The sequence below is a fragment of the Hyla sarda genome, chromosome 11 (assembly GCF_029499605.1).
Source record: "Hyla sarda isolate aHylSar1 chromosome 11, aHylSar1.hap1, whole genome shotgun sequence".
NCBI classification, from domain to species: Eukaryota; Metazoa; Chordata; class Amphibia; order Anura; family Hylidae; genus Hyla; species Hyla sarda.
The window spans coordinates 4,324,458-4,337,286 of record NC_079199.1 but is presented as its reverse complement, the minus strand read 5'-3'; the positions used below and the strand labels follow the sequence as shown (position 1 = coordinate 4,337,286).

The 12,829-nt window shown below is 47.5% G+C and overlaps 1 protein-coding gene and 1 pseudogene across 6 annotated transcripts in view; both read left to right on the top strand.

Annotated features, from left to right (window-relative positions):
• FOXN3 (forkhead box N3) overlaps window positions 1-12,829 on the top strand; it is a 177,361-nt gene that overhangs the window by 78,621 nt on the left and 85,911 nt on the right. The window lies entirely within an intron of this gene.
• Window positions 3,756-3,846, top strand: LOC130296025 (U2 spliceosomal RNA; annotated as a pseudogene).

The following is a 12,829-nucleotide window of genomic DNA, read 5'->3' as shown; positions in this document are numbered from 1 at the left end:
GTACTGATCGCCACGGAAAAGCACAAGTAGGGCAGGGGCCGGAGACGGCGTGCTTTCTACCTGTCGCTCACCCGGTCGGTATTAACCCTTTTAAGTAATCTCCGGTTTCTGTAGAGCGCCAGGTCTCCCTGCAGGGATTCTTATTATGAAAAGAAAAATCTCTAAAGGCTGCAGTACTGCTTATCACCATTAGAGGCAGTGACGCTAAACGTAGGGCCGCCATAGATAATCGGGTGTCCAGAAAAAGATTTTGGATCGGGAATGAGAAGGATTGTGGGTGATGGGACAGATCTCTTCTCATGTAGACGACCCCCGTCTGTATACTTTATTAGGGCGTATGGAGATCATAGAGCGGTAAGGAGCAGCTACAAAGAGCGTCTCCTGTTCTGGAGGACCTGTCCTGTCCTGCATTACACAGATAAAGCTATTGATTTGAATGCACGCCGTGCAATGCTTAATTTCTCCTGTGGGGGCGCTGCAGGGAAATTAAACATTTACACCTTGTGTTTTTGCTCATAGCATAGGAGTGTTTTAATCTATAATGCAGTGTTGCCCAACCAGTGTGACTTCAGCTGTTGCAAAACTATAACTCCCAGCATGCCTGGACGACCAAAGGCATGCTGAGAGCCAAAGCAGTGTGACTCCAGCTGTTGCAAAACTACAACTCCCAGCATGCCTGGACGGCCAAAGGTATGCTGGGAGCCGAAGCAGGGCGACTCCAGCTGTTGCAAAACTACAACTCCTAGCATGCCCGGACAGCCTCTGGCTGTCCGGGCATGCTGAGAGTTGTAGTTTTGCAACAGCTGAAGGCACACTGGTTGGAAAACATTAGTATAGAACCTTATTTCTAATCTGACCTCCAGCTATGCTGGGAGCCAAAGCAGTGACTCCAGCTGTTGCAAAACTACAACTCCCAGCATGCCCAGACAGCTTCTGGCTGTCCGGGCATGCTGGTAGTTGTAGTTTTGAAACAGCTGAAGGCACACTGGTTGGAAAACATTAGTATAGAACCTTATTTCTAATCTGACCTCCAGCTATGCTGGGAGCCAAAGCAGTGTGACTCCAGCTGTTGCAAAACTACAACTCCCAGCATGCCCAGACAGCTTCTGGCTGTCCGGGCATGCTGGTAGTTGTAGTTTTGAAACAGCTGGAGGCACCCTGGTTGGGAAACACTTCTAGAATGTATAAGCATGTAAAATCTATCCGTCTGGCGTCCAAGAGAGACATTTTTTATTCTGCTGATCTCCGCGCTGATACATTGTAACAAACTGACAGCGAAATAACAGATCTCAGGTTTCAACCTCTGGATATTAGGTTTCCATTCACTCACAGCAAGCACAGATCTTGGGGGAGATTTATCCAAACCTGTGCAGAGGAGAAGGGGAGCAGTTACCGATAGCAACCAATCAGATCGCTTTTTTGTACTTTTCGGATTCCTTTTGTTAAAAAATAAATAACAGAAGCCATCTGATTGGTTGCTATGGGCAACTGCTCTGCTTTTCCTCTGTACAGGTTTGGATAATTCCCCCCTCTTTACTAATTTGAGTTTTTGCACCTGGCAATTATATATATTTTTTCACTTTTTGCCCCACTTTTTCGAAAAGTGGGTGGGGCCTAGATGGAGGGGCGTGGCTTCCTGTGTTCTGACACATTTACTTTTATTCAACCCACAAATATAGCCTAAATTATAGCTGAAAACTCAATATATTTGGGACGTGTTACTCTATTTATATTTTGACCTTTTTGTATAAATTCCTGATCTATAAAAAAAAAAAAAAATCGAAAGTTGGAATAGTTTTTATTATGCAACTTGTTTTTATATCCAAAATTAGGTCCCGATCAGTAACTTCTGGTTGATGAAAACTTTTCAGGCGTGTCCGATACACTAACATTATTGTAGCATTTGTCCCAGACATCCCGGACCCCTTCCTTCTGCCTCAGTTTTAGGGTCAGTCTTTTTAGGAGAGGTGGGTGACTCTGTACATGGCCCCTCCTGTCTAGGTAACGTAGCGTCAGGGTGTGGGGTGATTCACAGGAGGCTCCTCAGGACGGTGATGTCAGCCGCACTCACCAAACTGGTTATAGGACTAATCACGTGACCACAGACACCTACAGCGACATTCACAGGCGACACATTATGGAGGACTCGTTCATGTCCCAGGACTCTAGGGATCTGTTCACACTTGTCCGCTGCTCCTGACAATGCTGAGGATTTCTGACATTCAGCCTCGTTGTTTGCTCGGCCCGGAAAAGACTCCTGGAGCCAAGTGAACTGTGTACAGACCCAGGAATCACTCAGCTCTGCTACATAACGCCCTGTAGATACCGCAGCACAAGGACAGAGATGTAGAAGAGCTCGAATCCCATCACATCTGACCCCATAACTGGGAGATAAGAGGACGAGATGGTGAAAAACCTCGGATAGTGTAGAGACGGATTAAGGTAGGATCTTACACTTCAGAGCTGCACTCACTATTCTGCTGGTGAGGTCACTGTGTACATACATTACATTACTTATCCTGTACTGATCCTGTATTATACTCCAGTGCTGTACTCACTATTCTGCTGGTGAGATCACTGTGTACATACATTACATTACTTATCCTGTACTGATCCTGAGTTATATCCTGTATTATACTCCAGAGCTGTACTCACTATTCTGCTGGTGAGGTCACTGTGTACATACATTACATTACTTATCCTGTACTGATCCTGAGTTATATTCTGTATTATATTCCAGAGCTGTACTCACTATTCTGCTGGTGAGGTCACTGTGTACATACATTACATTACTTATCCTGTACTGATCCTGAGTTATATCCTGTATTATACTCCAGAGCTGTACTCACTATTCTGCTGGTGAGGTCACTGTATACATACATTACTGATCCTGGGACTGTAGTATTTGATTCTTCAGACATTATAATCTATATCTGGTGTAGACATTGTTTGTTTTGTGTAATCATTCGGAAGGTTCAGGTCATTATACTGGTAAAATGTTACATTTATGTTCCCTGATTTGATCCCCTACGGGGCCACATTACAGCCCTGGCCTTATGTTTTGGCTTCTTTTCCCTTATCTGTTTGTATATAGGGATACAAATGCTGCTTATGTAATATGATGCTTTATATCTGAAGAAGAAGCCGGTTTGGCACAGAAACGCGTCGTACTTCTATACACCTATTATCTATAAATACTTATTAAAAACTCAGTTTGAATTGTTATGGAGCAGACAGTGATCTCCACCTCTTGTCAGACACAATGTGCACTGGGGCCCCTTATAGGATTTAGGCATCTGACTATCGGGCAGGTCCAGGGTTTGTGCCTTTTACAGTAGTGAATACTATTCTGACTGGGTGAGCAGCACTTCCATAGTGTATCTACTTTCTGCTTTGCTGATTGATGTATCATCATGTAGCCTTTATTCATTTATTGTTTGCTTATTTGTTTGTTTATTTGTTTTTTATTCGCTTATTTATTTATTTTATTTTGTTGTTTATTTGTGTTTTTTTATTCGCTTATTTTTTTTTTACATTTGCTTATTTATTTATTTATTTGGTTATTTGTTTATTTATTTATGGATCACTCTGTGAACTCCATCTTTTTTTCCCCAATACGACAGATCTCGGCGCACTTTCCTTAGTTGTATGTTAGGTGGTATACAGTACATGTGGCACAGTTCACATTATGCATCTAGTCCTGAGAACACCGTATGTCTTTGGCATCAACGTCTCATAAGCAACAGTTCACTCTTATCGCTTCTCGGCCTTTTGGCTAAGATCAAGTGTAGTATCTGTTCTTATCAGTTTCATGCTGGTGGCAGGCGATGCCGGTGTGGAGTTGGTGGGGATGGGTGCTGCATGGTAGGGAGCAGGTGTACCAAGGCGTTCCGGGGCTGGTTCTGAGGAATCAGCTTGACGGCTGCCCCGATGTGACCTGTTCCCTCCGGGTCTCGCCATGAGGCTGAGAGGGTCTAGAGCCGAGGTACTTTTGTGCCTCGGGGAGGGGTGACCGAGGTGCCGAAACTCACTGGGTGTACTGGCTCACTGAGTTGAAGTACGGGCACCATGATCTCTTCACCTTTGTGGCACTCACCTCTTGATTCCCGGCCTTCTGGCTAGGATCAGAGACATTTTTATAGATCCGGCCGGATGTCCGGGCAGTATATCTACGTTCACTTATTTATTTTGGTCTCATTGTGTCACTTTTTGCGTGTTGTGTGTCCACAGGATTTGTCAGGATGCGGTAGCCCTTCTGGGTGTCCCTCCTGGGGGTCTAGGGGAGGTGTGTGTGGCCATTAGGTTCCCTGGGTACTCCTGCCTAGGCAGGGTACCTACTGTTATCGGCTCTGTGGGCAGATACCTCGGCTAACGCCAAGGGGGATGCTGGGAGCATTTGTGGTCCCTTAGTAACTTTGGCGAAAAGGGGCATCCAACCTGGAACCTCGCAGGTACCTTTTGGTCCGGTGGTGAAGGGTAAGGTTTGTTGGGGGGCCTCTCTCCTTTTGGAGAAGGGCTTGCGATAGACCGCATCCTCTGTGCACGTTTTTTTAGTGTAACTTTGGGTGATTCAAAAGAACGTTCCTCGGCTCTTAGATAAAAAAAAAAAACCAAAAAACAGTTCACTCTAATAAAAACTAGAGCACTCACCGTATGTGGATTCATAAAACGGACAAAATGGAGAGTGATGGTGTTCAGAGACAAGGGACCTGTCAGTCTCCACTTTTTATGAATCCACATATGGTGAGTGCTCCGTCTTTTCTATCTTTTGGATGTTTTGCTTATGGGAACCTGGGAGTTTTATGCAGATGGGAACCTGAATTCTTCCTCCACTATAGGAGGCGTAGTCTGCACACCCCTCCTGTTCACTGCAACTGAAAGACCCCCTGGGGGTGGGTGCACAGTGCGGATTATAGTGTCCACAGCCCTGTCCTCTTTGTGTAGGGATCTCAGGTGTCATCTTATCTTTTCTCTAGGACACCGTGCAGTGATCTGGAGCCTTTGAAGTGGGTTCAGCTGTTATCATTGTACAGGGCCGAGCTCCATCTCATGTAGTGGAATGTATCTCTCTATAATCTATTTATTTCCATGGGGCGGTATGGAGCCAAATGGTGGATGTCCATTTTTGGGGCCATGACTTCTGGGTCATGTAGTTATATGTATAGGGGTTTGGAGTAGCACATTCTATGATTTTATATATGTGTGTGTGTACAGTGGTCCCTCAAGTTACAATATTAATTGGTTCTGGGACGACCATTGTATGGTGAAACCATTGTATGTTGAGACCATGGAAACCTGGTAATTGGTTCTAAAAGCACCAAAATGTCATCCAAAAATAGGAAAAAGTGATGATTAAATAAAAATAAGTAGATAACTAATATAGATAAAGCAAATCCTTATATATAAAAGTAATAAAGATCTGCTGGGAGCTGTAATCACTGTCTATGTCAGTGTTTCCCAAGCAAGGAGCCTCCAGCTGTTGCAAAACTACAACTCCCAGCATACCCGGACAGCCAAAGGCTTTCCGGGCATGCTGGGAGTTGTAGTTTTGCAATCGCTGGGGGCACCCTGCTTGGGAAACACTGGTCCATGTAGAGGACAGGAGCTTCTTCAAGGTCCTGTACAGTACAGGCAATGTCCTAAAAAAGTAACATTGAGCCGCCCTCACCTGGTGTCCAAAGGAGCAGCTAATCCTGGTACAGGTAAAGTGTACAGAACACGTAATACCTCCCTGTACTGTTGGGGGTGCTACCAGACACCAGTCAGTGCATACACTTCAGTAATACAGGTAAAGAGTACAGAACATGTAATACCTCCCTGTACTGTAGGGGGCACTACCAGACACCAGTCAGTGCATACACTTCAGTAATACAGGTAAAGAGTACAGAACATGTAATACCTCCCTGTACCGTAGGGGGTGCTATCAGACACCAGTCAGTGCATACACTTCAGTAATACAGGTAAAGAGTACAGAACATGTAATACCTCCCTGTACTGTAGGGGGCGCTACCAGACACCAGTCAGTGCATACACTTCAGTAATACAGGTAAAGAGTACAGAACATGTAATACCTCCCTGTACTGTAGGGGCGCTACCAGACACCAGTCAGTGCATACACTTCAGTAATACAGGTGTTTTACCAGTAAATTGCCCATTCTGATTGGTCAGTTCTTCCAGCTATTGACACGTTTCTCAGATCTGGACTATCTGTACATTGTATGTTGAGTCTGGTTTCAAGTTACAATGGTCCAGAAAAGACCATTGTATGTTGAAACTATTGTATGTTGAGGCCATTGTAAGTTGAGGGATCACTGTATATACGTGTGTATATGTGTATATATATATATATATATATATATATATATATATATATAGATGTATGTATAATGAGAATAAAAGAATAAGAAGGGAGGAGTCTTGATTAGGGGAGGGGCCTTAATAAAGGGGAGGGGCCTGAAGAACAGGTTTGATATTGGATGTAAAACTTTTACACAGTAAAGCAGTGATGTCAGATGTTACTTTCATTTCCTGGAGTGATGTAGACTGGATATCATTTCTGTACAGTCTGGAGCTTGGAACCATCCTATAGCCCAAAACTACTACTCCCAGCATGCCCGGACAGCTGCACACTGGTAGTTGTAGTTCTGCAACAGCCGAGAGCCACAGGTTGTGGATCACTGCTATAGTCTCTAGGAATGAATATAAATATCAGGACACCACATCTACAGGCAGGTTATGGCGGGATCATTTATTTAGTGCTGACATATACCACAGCGCTGTACAGAGATTATCACCCGGTGCCCGGTATGTTCCGTGGATTGTCATGGTGGATGCTGTGCTCTACATGAGCCCTGGTGCGGTTAATGTTTGCAGAATTTTCCCTTTTTGGGTCCCCGGTATTAGTCATCACCAATATCTACAAACAACTGTGCAAATGCAGACACCCCCTCTTTCCTGCAGGATGGACTGACCCGCGTTTCACCCGATGGCGCTGTGATGTCATCATGTCCATGTAAGAATCTGTCACAGTTGTTTGATACAGAAACATTTTCCCATTAACATCCTTTGTCTTATCCCCTGCACCAAAAAGGATCAGGCATGAAATCCGTTATGTCCGATCCTCCTCCCGTCAGGACAGAGTCAGGACAGAGTCAGGACAGAGTCAGGACAGAGTCAGGACAGAGTCAGGACTGTGTGAACTGTGGCGCATATTCCCATTGTGAGCAAGAGGTGCACATTGCATTAGTTGTTTTGGGGACAAATATTTTGGATTATAATTACCAGAAAACTATAAATGAGCCTAAGAAACCTTCATCTGTAAGAAGTATCACACATGAACAGTTTTCAGCCTCTAGATGTAAACAAGAATAATTCCATTCTTTAACAGCAAGCAGAGGTCTTAAAGATTGTGAGAAATTAAAAATCAAAGTAATCAACTTTTTATTATTAATGGATTCATCTTTTTCTAAAGAGACTGGACCCTGGTGCTTATTGAGCGAGTGTTTCAAGGGGCAAATGTGGGGCCGTCTATGGGGCCACGCTTGGTGTCTCTGTCCCTCAGTCTCTCCTTGGCCTGTTGTCTCTGCCTTCCTGGTCTCTCCTTGGCCTGTTGTCTCTGCCTCCCCATTCTCTCCACATCCTCCTGTCTCTATCCCACGGGTCTGTCCTTGTCCTCCTGTCTCTGTTCCTTGCTCTCTGCTCATTCTCCTGTCTTTGTCCCTCAGTCTCTCCTTAGATTCCTGTCTCTGCCCTCCTCGTCTCTCCTAGCCCTCTTGTCTCTCTTTTCCCGATCTCTCCCCATCTTCCTGTCTCTGTCCTTCAGTCTCTTCCTGTCTCTGTCCCGCATTCTCTCCTCATTCTCCTGTCTCTTTACCCCCAGTCTCTCCTTGGCTTCTTGTCTCTGTTCCCTGGTCTCTCCTCAGCCTCCTGTCTCTGTACCCGGGTGTTTCCTTGGCCTCTTCTCTCCGGGTCTCTCCTTGGTCTCTTGTCTCTGTCCCTCAGTCTCTCTCCTTACCTCCTGTCTCTGTCCCCCGGTCTCTCTCTGTCCTCCGTTCTCTCCTTACTTCTGGTCTCTGTCCCCCTGGTCTCTCTCTGTCTTCAGTTCTCTCCTTACCTCCGGTCTCTGTCCCCCGGTCTCTCTCTGTCCTCCGATCTCTGTCCCTCGGTCTCTCTCTGTCCTGTCTCTGTCCCCCGGTCTCTGTCCTCCTTTCTCTCCTTACCTCTGGTCTCTGTCCCCCGGTCTCTCTCCGTACCTCCGGTCTCTGTCCCCCGGTCTCTCTCTGTCCTCCGGTCTCTGTCCCCAGGTCTCTCCTTACCTCTGGTCTCTGTCCTCCGGTCTCTCCTTACCTCTGGTCTCTGTCCTCCGGTCTCTCCTTACCTCTGGTCTCTGTCCTCCGGTCTCTCCTTACCTCTGGTCTCTGTCCTCCGGTCTCTCCTTACCTCTGGTCTCTGTCCCCCGGTCTCTCCTTACCTCTGGTCCCTGTCCCCCGGTCTCTCCTTACCTCTGGTCTCTGTCCCCCGGTCTCTCTTTACCTCTGGTCTCTGTCCCCCGGTCTCTCCTTACCTCTGGTCTCTGTCCCCCGGTCTCTCCTTACCTCTGGTCTCTGTCCCTTGGTCTCTCTCTGTCCCCCAGTCTCTCCTTACCTCCGGTCTCTGCCCCCCGGTCTCTCTCTGTCCTCCGTTCTCTCCTTACCTCCGGTCTCTGTCCCCCGGCCTCTCTCTGTCCTCCGTTCTCTCCTTACCTCCTGTCTCTGTCCCTTGGCCTCTCTCTGCCCCCCGGTCTCTCTCTGTCCTCCGTTCTCTCCTCACCTCCTGTCTCTGTCCCCGGCCTCTCTCTGCCCCCCGGTCTCTCTCTGTCCCCCGGTCTCTCCTTACCTCCGGTCTCTGCCCCCCGGTCTCTCTCTGTCCTCCGTTCTCTCCTTACCTCCTGTCTCTGTCCTTTGGCCTCTCTCTGCCCCCCGGTCTCTCTCTGTCCTCCGTTCTCTCCTCACCTCCTGTCTCTGTCCCCGGCCTCTCTCTGCCCCCCGGTCTCTCTCTGTCCCCCGGTCTCTCCTTACCTCCGGTCTCTGCCCCCCGGTCTCTCTCTGTCCTCCGTTCTCTCCTTACCTCCGGTCTCTGTCCCCCGGCCTCTCTCTGCCCCCCGGCCTCTCCTCACCTCCTGTCTCTGTTCTGCTGTTGCCGGGCACTCGAGGATAAATGTGATTATAGTGAACTCTCCTGATTGTCTGGTGAGGAGTCTGGACGCTGGATAAGACAACAAACGTCTCAATAGTCTGAGGTGAAAAGAGCTCGGTCTTCGTCTTCTGCGGTTGGCATCTTCGTCCTCTGACCGCGTTCACACACTATAATCAGAAACCAGGAGCGGAGCCGACACAGAGAAAAACTATAATGGAAATATTTGCACCTTTTTCTGTGTGAGAACAGAGCCAAGTCAGAATTGCGCAGATGTACAAGATATTTAAGCGCCATCTGTATTGTTCTTATAGTGAGTATATTGACATGGCGCTTGATTGGGGTGGGGATGATCTGACTATAGAGATAATATTGGGGATTGTATTGGGTTTCCCAATGAAATGCGGAATTTTAGCAGTTTCCCAATAGAGTGCGGAATTTTAGCAGAACATGTGCGCCATTGTATCCAAATCCTTCCCATGTCTTATACTGTAGAATCGCTCATAATGCAAGTCCCTGATACCTTCTGATGCCCTTGCCCCCGGTGCCGGCTCTTACAGCCATGTGGGCAGGTGTCGGAGGAAGCGACCAGCCGAGCCCTTTATTCCATCTGTAGCCAAGTCCATTATGATCTCAGCGGCCGCTTCGCATCAGGACCGCCGCATCTCACATTATTTTTGCTCTGGGCTAAATGTACAATTAGTTGTCTTATTTATTTATTTTTTTGCATTATCTTAGGACTTGTGAGAATCAAACATATGCATCATTGTTCTCTGTTAGGGCATATAGTAGTGTTTCCCAACCAGTGTGCCTCCAGCTGTTGCAGAATTACAAATCCCAGCATATCCGAACAGCGCATGCTGTGATGTGTAATTCTGTAAGGCTGGAGGCACACTGGTTGGGAAACACTGCTTTAGATTCTGCGGTCTGACTTTGTCCTAGGCCTGGATGAAAGCCCAATAAGGTCCTGGAGGCTAAAGGATGTTTGGGCATGCTGGAAGTTGTAGTTTTGCAACAGGGGACCCCCCTAGTAGCGCCCCCTGCTGTATCCTGCACCCCAGTTTGTTACATTGTATCCCCAGATATGTATGGGAACCCCCCTATTAGCACCACCTACTGTAGTTTTACATTATATCCCCAGAAATGTGTGGGACCCCCTATTAATGCCCCCTACTGTAGTTTTACATTGTATCCCCAGAAATGTGTGGGACCCCTATTAACGCCCCCTACTGTAGTTTTACATTGTATCCTCAGATATGTATAGGACCCCCCATTAGCGCCCCCTACTGTAGTTTTACATTGTACCCCCAGATATGTGTGGGACCCCCTATTAGTGCCCCCTACTGTAGTTTTACATTGTATCCCCAGATATGTGTGGGACCCCCCATTAGTGCCCCCTACTGTAGTTTTACATTGTATCCCCAGAAATGTGTGGGACCCCCTATTAGCGCCCCCTACTGTAGTTTTACATTGTATCCCCAGATATGTGTGGGACCCCCCATTAGCGCCTCCTACTGTAGTTTTACATTGTATCCCCAGATGTGTGTGGGACCCCCCTATTAGCGCCCCCTACTGTAGTTTTATATTGTACCCCCAGATATGTGTGGGACCCCCCATTAGCGCCCCCTACTGTAGTTTTATATTGTACCCCCAGATATGTGTGGGACCCCCCATTAGCGCCCCCTACTGTAGTTTTATATTGTACCCCCAGATATGTGTGGGACCCCCCTATTAGCGCCCCCTACTGTAGTTTTACATTGTATCCCCAGATATGTGTGGGACCCCCTATTAGTGCCCCCTACTGTAGCTTTATATTGTACCCCCAGATATGTGTGGGACCCCCTATTAGTGCCCCCTACTGTAGTTTTACATTGTACCCCCAGATATGTGTGGGACCCCCCATTAGTGCCCCCTACTGTAGTTTTACATTGTATTCCCCAGATATGTGTGGGACCCCCCATTAGCGCCCCCTACTGTAGTTTTACATTGTATTCCCCACCCCCAGATATGTGTGGGACCCCCTATTAGCGCCCCCTACTGTAGTTTTACATTGTATCCCCAGATATGTGTGGGACCCCCCATTAGCGCCCCCTACTGTAGTTTTACATTGTATCCCCAGATATGTGTGGGACCCCCTATTAGCGCCCCCTACTGTAGTTTTACATTGTACCCCCAGATATGTGTGGGATCCCCCATTAGCGCCTCCTACTGTAGTTTTACATTGTATCCCCAGATGTGTGTGGGACCCCCCATTAGCGCCCCCTACTGTATTTTTATATTGTACCCCCAGATATGTGTGGGACCCCCCTATTAGCGCCCCCTGCTGTAGTTTTACATTGTACCCCCAGATGTGTGTGGGACCCCCCATTAGCGCCCCCTACTGTAGTTTTACATTGTACCCCCAGATGTGTGTGAGACCCCCTTTTAGCACCCCCTACTGTAGTTTTACATTGTACCCTCAGATGTGTGTGGGACCCCCTATTAGCGCCCCCTACTGTAGTTTTACATTGTATCCCCAGATATGTGTGGGACCCCCTATTAGTGCCCCCTACTGTAGTTTTACATTGTACCCCCAGATATGTGTGGGACCCCCCATTAGCGCCCCCTACTGTAGTTTTACATTGTACCCTCAGATGTGTGTGGGACCCCCTATTAGCGCCCCCTACTGTAGTTTTACATTGTATCCCCAGATATGTGTGGGACCCCCTATTAGCGCCCCCTACTGTAGTTTTACATTGTACCCCCAGATATGTGTGGGATCCCCCATTAGCGCCTCCTACTGTAGTTTTACATTGTATCCCCAGATGTGTGTGGGACCCCCCATTAGCGCCCCCTACTGTATTTTTATATTGTACCCCCAGATATGTGTGGGACCCCCCTATTAGCGCCCCCTGCTGTAGTTTTACATTGTACCCCCAGATGTGTGTGGGACCCCCCATTAGCGCCCCCTACTGTAGTTTTACATTGTACCCCCAGATGTGTGTGAGACCCCCTTTTAGCACCCCCTACTGTAGTTTTACATTGTACCCTCAGATGTGTGTGGGACCCCCTATTAGCGCCCCCTACTGTAGTTTTACATTGTATCCCCAGATATGTGTGGGACCCCCTATTAGTGCCCCCTACTGTAGTTTTACATTGTACCCCCAGATATGTGTGGGACCCCCCATTAGCGCCCCCTACTGTAGTTTTACATTGTACCCCCAGATGTGTGTGAGACCCCCTTTTAGCACCCCCTACTGTAGTTTTACATTGTACCCTCAGATGTGTGTGGGACCCCCTATTAGCGCCCCCTACTGTAGTTTTACATTGTATCCCCAGATATGTGTGGGACCCCCCATTAGCGCCCCCTACTGTAGTTTTACATTGTACCCCCAGATGTGTGTGAGACCCCCTTTTAGCACCCCCTACTGTAGTTTTACATTGTACCCTCAGATGTGTGTGGGACCCCCCTATTAGCGCCCCCTACTGTAGTTTTACATTGTATCCCCAGATATGTGTGGGACCCCCTATTAGCGCCCCCTACTGTAGTTTTACATTGTACCCCCAGATATGTGTGGGACCCCCTATTAGTGCCCCCTACTGTAGTTTTACATTGTACCCCCAGATATGTGTGGGATCCCCCATTAGCGCCTCCTACTGTAGTTTTACATTGTATCCC